Source organism: Ictidomys tridecemlineatus, chromosome 2, assembly GCF_052094955.1.
Source record: "Ictidomys tridecemlineatus isolate mIctTri1 chromosome 2, mIctTri1.hap1, whole genome shotgun sequence".
Taxonomy (NCBI): domain Eukaryota; kingdom Metazoa; phylum Chordata; class Mammalia; order Rodentia; family Sciuridae; genus Ictidomys; species Ictidomys tridecemlineatus.
Window position 1 is genome coordinate 13,175,315 of NC_135478.1, and position 9,575 is coordinate 13,184,889.

A 9,575-nucleotide genomic window follows, 5' to 3' on the forward strand; every position below is an offset into this window, starting at 1 on the left:
CCTTGGTGACGCCTTGGAGTGCAGTCCTCGTGCCATCGGCCAGCAGCCCCACCGCCCTCTGGACACCAGGCTCAGGGCCCACCAGCCTGCCAGAGCAGAGTCCGGGGCTGGGCCCAGGAACCTCACCAAGCACCAGGGGTGCCAAGGGGCACCGCAGGCTGAGGATTTGTAATGGGAAAGGGGCCTGCGGCAGAGTCTTCTGTCCCCCCAGGCCCAGGCCCAGGCCCAGGCCCACAGCAGCCACCCTAGGGCCTCTCTGCAGAGGACCCTGCTCTCACCCACCGTGGGGGGCGGAACTGCAGCTTGGGCTCTTGCCAGCCGCACTCTGCAGAACCCCATGGCCCAGGAAATGGTGCCGGGCAGGTGGGGCTCCAGTCTCCATTGACCTGAAACCACCCCCCCCACTTCAGAGATGCAGAAATGGGGGAGGGGAGGGGAGGGGACGGGGCTGCCCTGTGGCTGAGCGGCAGAGCACCTGCCTGGCCCGTGCAGAGCCCCGGCTGCCAGCCCCCGCACTGTGCCCAAAAGAAAAAAAAGTCACTGTCCAAATGCAGAACATGCGCACCTCGGAGAGCAGAGACAGAGCAGGCCCCAGCAGGGCTGCCCCTTAGACAGAAAGCGGACGTCCCCAGAGGAGCCCTCGAGTCAGGAGAGGAGAGCGCACAGGTGGGAGGAGGCGTCTCAAACCGGCAAGAGAAGAACCACCTAGAACTCCATGCCCAACCTTCACCCCAGAAAAGACCCTTAAAGAGAAGGAGCCGTGAGACCGCGTCAAGCACCGAACAGCAGCCGTTGGTGACTGATGTGTCCCAGTGACGTCAGGTCCCAGTGACTGTGGAGGCACACGGAAAGGGGCAGGTGACTGCTGAGCGCCTTCCAAGGGCTCTGGGCTGATTGGGAGGAGGGGGATTTAAAGTGTAGAGAGGCTGCGTGTTCCCTGTAGCCCCCAGACAGTGCTGGGAGAACAAACACGGGTGTTCCGACACTTTCACGATAATAGGTGGTCCCCAGACGGCACCAAGTGGGCGGGGACGCCACGCAATGGGGTGCGGAGGCTCCCCGGCACCAGTAAGGCAGGGGCTTCGTCCCCAGCACCCCAAGAAAACAACAGCTAGCTAATGGGGGATACCCTGTCCCCCATCGTTGGAAGCACAGAATAAGATCACAGAAATAAGTCCTGGTGTTGAGACTCGACGGTGTCGGAGGGCCAGAGCTGCTGGGGAGGGGCTCGGGCCACCAAGTTCAAAATCCAGCTGCACTGTCTATAGACGCCCCTGAAGGCACTGACGGGAAGAGCGTGAAGACGTTAAAAGACACCAAAAGAAAAGCCTTTAGTTACATAAATACCAGACAGAATAGACCTTACGTGGGGGGCAGTCAATGTCCTAGTCCCCCAAAAGGTCCCACAAAGCCCCAAGCGTTATTTATTTATTTTTCAGTAATGGGGAAAGGTACCCAGGGATGCTTTATTGCTGAGCTGAACCCTCAGCCTTCTTTTATATTTTAAGACGGGATCTCGTTAAATTGCTGAGGCTGGCCTTGAACTTTTTTATTTTTTTATTTTTCTGGTACTAGAGATTGAACCCAGGGGCGCTTAACCACTGAGCCACATCCCCAGCCCTTTTTATATTTTATTTAGAGACAGGGTCTCACTGAGTTGCTTACGGCCTTGCTCAGTTGCTGAGGCTGGCTTTGAACTCGCCATCCTCCTGCGTCAGTGTTCCGAGCCATTGGAATTACAGGCGAGCACCACCATGCCTGGCCTGGCCTTGAACCTTCAATCCTCCTGCCTCAGCCTCCCAAATTGCTGGGATTACAGGTGTGTAATTCCACTTTCTAATAATTATTAGAATCCACACTTTCTAGGGGATTCTCAACAGAAATGAGTTCAACAAAGAAAAAAAAGTCTTTCCTAATAGAAGAGATTCTAAAAGCACACTTCTAAACTACCAGGTGATGAAGAGGAAAGTATAGTGAAAATCAGAAAAACTGCTGGGGTTTGCATGTGTCTCCTCCAGAATTCAGGTGTCGAGCCTTAATGGCCCTGTGGCAGCCTTAGAAGTCGTGCCCTACGCCGGGCTCGGGCACACCCCTGTGGCCCTAGCTCCCCGAGAGGCCGAGGCCGTAGGATCGCAAATTCAAGTCCAAAATAAAAACCAAAAAGGGGTGAGAATGTGGCTCCGTGGTAGATGCCTCTGGGTTCAATCCCCTGTTCTGGGAGGGGAGACACAAGGAGGCTGGGCCTGCAGGAGTTCAGGTCCTGGGACTCCTCCCGCGTCATAAAGGGCTGGTGGAGGGAGTTCTGCCCCCTGCCCTCCGCCTTCCGCCATGTGAGACGCAGCAGGGAGACCCAGTGGCACCGGGTGCCGCACCTTGATCTTAGATTTCTTAGCTTCCAGGACTGAGCAAAATACACTTCTGTCCTGTGCCAGTCGCTAGTCTGTGGCCGTGCCACAGCAGCCCAGTCAGACTGCAGGTGTCGGGTGTCGCCTGTCCCCTGGATGCCGGCTCCTCGGGTGTCACCCTGGGGAAATACTTAGAGGGCAGGAGGCCCCTGAGGCAGCCGGGGAGAAGTGGGGCCATAGCTCTTCAAAGGAAGCCAGGAGACAGCTGAGTGACTTGGCAACCGCCACCCACACTAGAAGCCCCAGGAGGCACGTCAGAACGCGCTGGACGCCCTGCCAGCCAGACTCCACAGGGACAGTCCTGACCCCGGGGGAAGGGAAAGATGCGAGAAGAAGAAAAAGCAAAGGAGTGGACCCCGCAAACGGGCCTAAATGACGGCGTTTCCAGGAAGTGTGACGGGATCAGATGGCACCAGAGAGGGCCAGCAGGGGGTGGGCTTGACCCAGGCCCCAGCTGGTCTGGGAGGAGGGCTTCCAGGCGGCCTTTGCATCACTGTGACCAAAACACCCGACAAGGAAAGCTCAGAGGAGGGAAAGTTCAGGGGGCCGGGTGGCTCGGGTGGGGCGGTGGCCTGCGTGTGCCAGGCCCTGGGTTCCATCCCTGGCACCACATAAAGATAAAATCAAAATACAGGTACGGTGACCACCTACACCAAAAAATACTAAAAAAAGCATTTACTCGGGGCTCATGGCCCCAGAGTCACCTCCACCGAGGGCCACTCCATGCTGTGGCCCTGGGGGAGGCAGACGTCATGGCGGAAGGGACAGCGGGGGAGAGGCCCAAGGGAAGAACCGCCCTCCAGGGCACCCCCCAGTGAGCCGCCTCCTCCCCGCACACCCCGCCCCCAGTTCCCACCGTCAGCCATTCACCCCAGGATGGACCCCCTGGGCCACGGCTCGGGATCTGACCACCCCACCTCCGAGGACCCCCATTCCAGGAGCTGTCGGGGCCTCACAGCCAAACGCTGACGGGAGGGAAAGGACTAGATCCCTGTGTTGAGTTAGTGTGCCCACTGGGCATCTTAACTGTCACCAAGGCCCCCTGCTGAAGTCTTGGTCACCAGCTGTGGTGCTCCTGGGAGGTGGAAGGGCCTTTAGGAAGTGGAGCCTGGGGAGAGGTGGTCACCTGGGCACCAGGCCCTCTCCCCCTCTCTCCTTCCTGGAGGCTGTGAGGGGAGTGGCCTCCTCCCCCATGGACTCCCACCAGAGGCCACCGCAGGCCCCCGCAATGTGTCCAAGCAACCGTGGACTGAAACCAGGAGCCAGAACAGGCTCTTCCCCTTTATAAGTTTATCTTCTCGGCTGTTTGTTACAGGGATGGAGAGCTGGTCGATGCTCCAGTGTGCACTTGTGAGTCAGGGTGGGGGCCAGGGACTGAACTCGGGGGTGCTTACCACTGAGCTGCACTCCCAGCCCTTTTTATTGTGTTTCGAGACAGGGACTTGCTAATTGCCCAAGTTGCCTCAAACTTGTGATCCCCGGCCTCAGCCTGCCCCGCAGCTGAGGTCACAGGACGGTGCCACCCGTTGGCTAAGTTTGCACTTAAACTTGTAAGGGAGTCACTAAAATGATCAAAGCAGAACTGACTTCCAAAGGTTCCGAGGAAAACCATGATGGCTGTTCTTTTGATACTATTAATTGTAGGTAGACACGTCTTTATTTTGTTATTTTTTATGTGGTGCTGAGGATGGAACCCAGTGCCTCACACATTGGGCAAGTGCGCTCCACTGAGCCACAGCCCCAGCCCCCAACGATTGCTTTTTAGAAGTCACAAATAACATTAAAAAAAAAAAAGCTGACACAAAAAGAATAACATAGAAAGGTTTAAAAAATGAACTAAGGGAGGCTGGGGTTGTGGCTCAGCGGTAGAGCGCTCGCCTAGTACATCCGAGGCCCTGGGTTCAATCCTCAGCACCATTAAAAATAAAATAAATAAAATAAAGATATTGTGTCCAACTACAACTAATAAATAAATATTTTTTAAAAGATGAGCTAAGGGCTGGGGCTGTGGCTCAGCTGTGGAGCACTTGGGTTTGATCCTCAGCACCACATAAAAATAAATTAAAAAGGTAAAAAATATTATTAAAAAAAGAAATACAAGAAAAACAGAAATATAACAAACCTAAAAGCACAAAAAGAAGAAAATAATAGGCAATATGAAGGGAATGGAAAACTAATCTTCAATAAGAATCATCAAAATCGTTAGTTGTTTATTTAGAAAAATGAATGAAATTGAAAAGCTTCTTGGGAGAGTGTTCAAAACGGAAAGAAGGTGGCAGTGATCTCAGCCGCTGAGGCAGGGGGATTGCAGTCTGAGGCCAGCATAGCAACTTAGCAAGACCCAGACTCAAAAAGGGCTGGGGATGTAGCTCAGAGCTGAGAAAAGGTCACTCCCACTATAGGTTTAAAGACATTAAAAGGCTGCGGTGTGACTCAGGGGCAGAGCGTGTGTTTGGCATGCAAGAGGCCCTGGGTTCTGTCCCCATTAAGATGATCCAAGCAGGGACGATGCCTGGGTTGGGGGGCATTCACTGTTTGCCAATCCCAGTTTCATTCTAGAGAAGGGTGTGTTTATCCAATTCCCTTGATACAATAGAGGACACCTAAATTAAAGGATATTATGAAACAGTTAACGCTGGCAAATGTGAAATTTTTAGTTAACCTGTATGATTTCTAGAAGGAAAAACTGATCAAATTAAATTTAAAATTGGAATAGCCCTATAACTACAAAAACAAAATGTAATCAAAATTCTGCGTCTGGATGGCTCTGCTGGTAAAACTCTACCAAACACCCAAGAACGAAAAAGAGCCCTGCATAGTGGCCTGCACCTGCAATCCAGTTATTTAGGAGGCTGAGGCAGGAGGATCACAAGTTCAAGCCAAGCTTGGGTAACTTAGCAAGTTCCCATCTCAAAATAAAAAGCTGTGGATGTATCTCGGTGGTAGAGCACTTGCTTAGTAGGCATGAGACCCTGGGTCTATCCCTAGTAGTACTACTACTACTACTACTAACTACTACTACTAATAAACAACTCTTAATAAGCTATCATTATTTACAATAATGTCAAAAAAAATGAAGTACCTAGGATTAAATCAAACAGTACTCGAGCCCTCCATAGAACCTTTAGTGAGAGCCACAGGGAAGACCTAAATGAAGAAAAAGATATACCATGTTCATGGAGTCGAAGTCTCAGTAGTGAAGAGATGTCACTTTCTGATGCCCAGAGCCGATGTACATGTCGAGATACGTGGCAGAGGGGAATTAAGGGGGCAGACAGTCTTGGCCTCTGATCCACACCTGGGCAGGGAGACAATTCTGAGCACCCCGGGTGGTCGGATCTGGTTCTTGAAAGTGGAAGAGGAGGAGATCCAAGATGGCAGAGTAGAGGAGGAGACGGTCCTGGCTGCCCCAGGGCAGGAAGTCGAGAAAGCAGACAGGTAGCTTCTCCACAAGGTGGTGAGCAAAAAAGGGGAGGCTTTCCTGGAACCTACAACTGGACATTCAAAGCAGACCAGGGACAGGAGGCCGGATAAAATACAACTCCCCAGCCACTGCCACAGCCCGGCCAGAGGCTCCAGCCGAGCAGTCCCCCATGGGGCTGGGAGCACAGTGGAGGGAAGGGAATTAAAGGAAGGTTCAGAACGTGCAAAGGCCCGAGGCATGTCGGGGACGGAGCATTAGAGACCAAGGGCATTGCTGAAGGCCGGGCTGCAGGAAGCCCAGGTCCTGAGTGTGGGGAAAGAAGCCGCCACCTCTCCAATGGCGTGTGGAGGACAAAGGGACAGTTTTCAGCTGCAGCTCAGGGGCCCGCAGCTGAGGAAGCAGATTCCTGGCAAATCCGAGTTTGGCCACAAATCCAAGCCCAGGAACCACGCTGCAACACAGAGTGTGCTCGACTGACCAGGGAAAGCCAAACGTGGACAGGGGTTTGCCCAGGGGACACCTGGTCGCAGAAACCCACCTGGCTCCACCCCCCCTCCAGCCTGACTCGGGGCAGCTGGCCAGGAGCTCAGAAGGGTGTGGGGGGAGGAGGTTGTCTGGAGACTGAACCCAAGGCCAGGAACGTGGGGTCTGCAGCTGATGTAGGGGACTAAGAACTGGCTCCCCACCATGTGAGGGAAGCCAGGGAGGTCCCTGGGGAGAGTCTTCCTGCAAGGACCAGCAAGCAATGGGTGCAGGAAGGGCGCTGCTTAAATCGCTCCAGAGCCCCCAGGGACTCCCCCAGGATCACCCCTCCCCCTGCAGGCAGCCAGCAGAGGAAGAGCGTCCGCTCCACCCAAAACCGCTGGGAAGAGAAGCTGAGAGAATGTTGAGCTCTAACAGAAAGAACCCTTTAACTTTCATCATGATTTTCTTTCTTTTTCACTTTTATTTGTGACCTTAATGGTACATGGACATTTCTAGTTTCCTTTTTTAATTTTTCTTCTCATCTCTACATGTTTGAAGCCAGTTATTTTACATGGATCAGTTTGGTTTTTTTTTGTTTTTGTTTTTGTTTTTTTTTTTTTTGGTAAACTAGGATGTTTGATTAGTATGTTTTAGTTTTGTTCTTTTATTTTTATTTCTAATTTAAAAAAATTTTTGCTTTATATATATTTTTCTCCCATTTCCCTTGATTCTCTCTTTTCTTCTGCTAACAGCCAATCTCTATTGTTCTTTTTTTTTTAATTTTTTTGTAGTTGTAGATGGGTTATTTTATTTGTGTATTATTTGTGTGGTGCCGAGGATGGAACCCAGTGCTCCCACGTCCAAGGCAAGCACTCTGCCTCTGAGCCCCGGCCCCAGCCCCTGCTATTCTTTCACTCTTCCTTTGATCTTTTATTCTGTCTTCTCTCCTCCTCCCTCATAATTATCACATCCTATAACCCTCCCGTTCTGGAAATCCTTTTGGAAACTTGCTGGTTTGGTTGTAGGCAATATCTGGCCATATCCATTCCTGTCTAAGTGATAATCAACATGGTCAATGTCATGGTGGGAACTACTGGTTTAATGCTGCATGCTGTTTGCACTGGTTCTTGTTACTTGTCTCCCTGTAAACAGTGAGGTCCTGGAAACCTTCAGGGACACTAGTCCACAGGGCAAAGACTCTACTGCCTTAGCTCCAGACCCACCCACAGACCGGTAGACACTCAAACAACACGAAGAGCAAGGGAAAAATCGCCCCCAACCAACCAAGATTCTCCAATAACAGAATCCATCAGCGCCACAGTGGAAGGTATGTCAGAGAAGTACTTCAGAACGTGCCTGGTTAAAGTGACCTGCGAAGTGGGGGAGGTGTAAGGAGTGACATCAGAGAGGAAATACGGGAGGTGAAAGGTCACTGTAGTAAAGAAGCAGAGATTATGAAAGAAGAAGAAAAGAAAAAACAAGCAGAAATCCTTGAAATGAAGGAAATAATAAGCCAAATTTAAAATTCAATAGAAAGCACCACAACGGACTAGATGACTTGCAGATAGAACCTCAGGCAATGAAGACAAAGTACATCATCTTGAAACAGAGTTTACCATGGAGGGATGTTAAAAAAACATGAACAGAAGTTCCAAGAATTATGGGGTGACATGAAAACTTAAGATTTATTGGATAGATGAAGGAGCAGAGATACAGACCAAAGGAACGCACAATCTCTTCAGTGAAATGATGTCAGAAAATTTCCCAGATCTAAAGAATGAAATGGAAAATCAAATTCAAGAGGCTTACAGGACCCCAAATGTGCAAAATTACAACAGCCCACACAAGGTCACATGATGATGGAAATGCCCAACCTGATGATTAAGGATAGAATTTAAAGGCTGCAAGAGAAAATTATCAGATCACGTACTGCGGGGACCAGTGCAGATCCCAGCTGGTTTCCCAGCCCAGATTCTCAAAGCTCGGAGGTCCCGGGTCACAGACACCACGCTCTGAAAGGACATGGTGCCAACCGAGAATCCGGTATCAGCGAGATTAAGCTTCAGGTTTGAAGATGAAATAAAAACCTTCCATGATAAACAAAAATGAAAAAGAATTCACAACCAGAAAGCCTGCATTTCAGAATATTCAACAAAATATTCATGAAGACTAAATGAAAAAAAAAGCGAAAACCAGTGAAGGGAGTAACTTCACTAATGGGATAGTCAAGGGATAGATCAGAGGAGAAACTAGTTCAAATTAAAACTAGAAATAAGGGGCTGCAGTTGTTGCTCAGTGGTAGAGAGCCTGCTTGACATGTGTGAGGCACTGGGTTTGATCCTCAGCACCAGGTAAAAATAATAAATAAAATACAGGTATGGTGTCCATCTACAACTAAAAACAAAACAAAACAAAACAAAAATTAATTAAAAACTAGAAATAAACTAAAACAACCAGGAACACACATCATATCTCAATAATAACCTTGAATATTAATGTCTTAAACTCATCAATCAAAAGACATAGATAGACTGGATTAAAACACAAGACCCAACAATAGCCGTCCCAACAGACTCGTCTCACAGGCAAAGACATCCACAGGCTGAAGGTGGAAGGATGAGAAAATATATGTCACATCGACTGCGTAAACAAGCAGATAGCGGGGACTTCAAGCCAAAGATAATCGGAAGGGACAAAGAAGGACATGTCATAGTGCATAAGGGAACCATACATCCAGACTGTCAAAGATCGGGGCTGGGGATGTGGCTCAAGCGGTAGCGCGCTCGCCTGGCATGCGTGCGACCCGGGTTCGATCCTCAGCACCACATACAAACAAAGATGCTGTGTCCGCCGAGAACTAAAAAATAAATATTAAAAAAAAAAAAGACTGTCAAAGATCTTCAAAGAACAATTATACCATGAAATAGAAAAAGACGAAACCTTCCAAACTCATTCTGTGAGGCTAGTATCCCTCTGACCCTAAAACCAGACACAGACACATCAAGGAAAGAAACCTTAAGACCAACATCCCTCCTGAACACAGATGCAAACATTCTCAATAAAACTCTGGCAAATCACATAAAAAAACACATTAAAAAAGATAGTGCACCACGATCAAATGGGGTTCATCCCAGGGATGCAGGGTTGGTCCCACATAAGGAAATCACCTAAATGTTATCCATCACATCAATAGAGTTGAAAACAAGAATCGTATGATTATCTCAATAGACTCAAAGAAAGCATTCGACAAAACACCCCCACCCCTTCACGTTCAAAACACG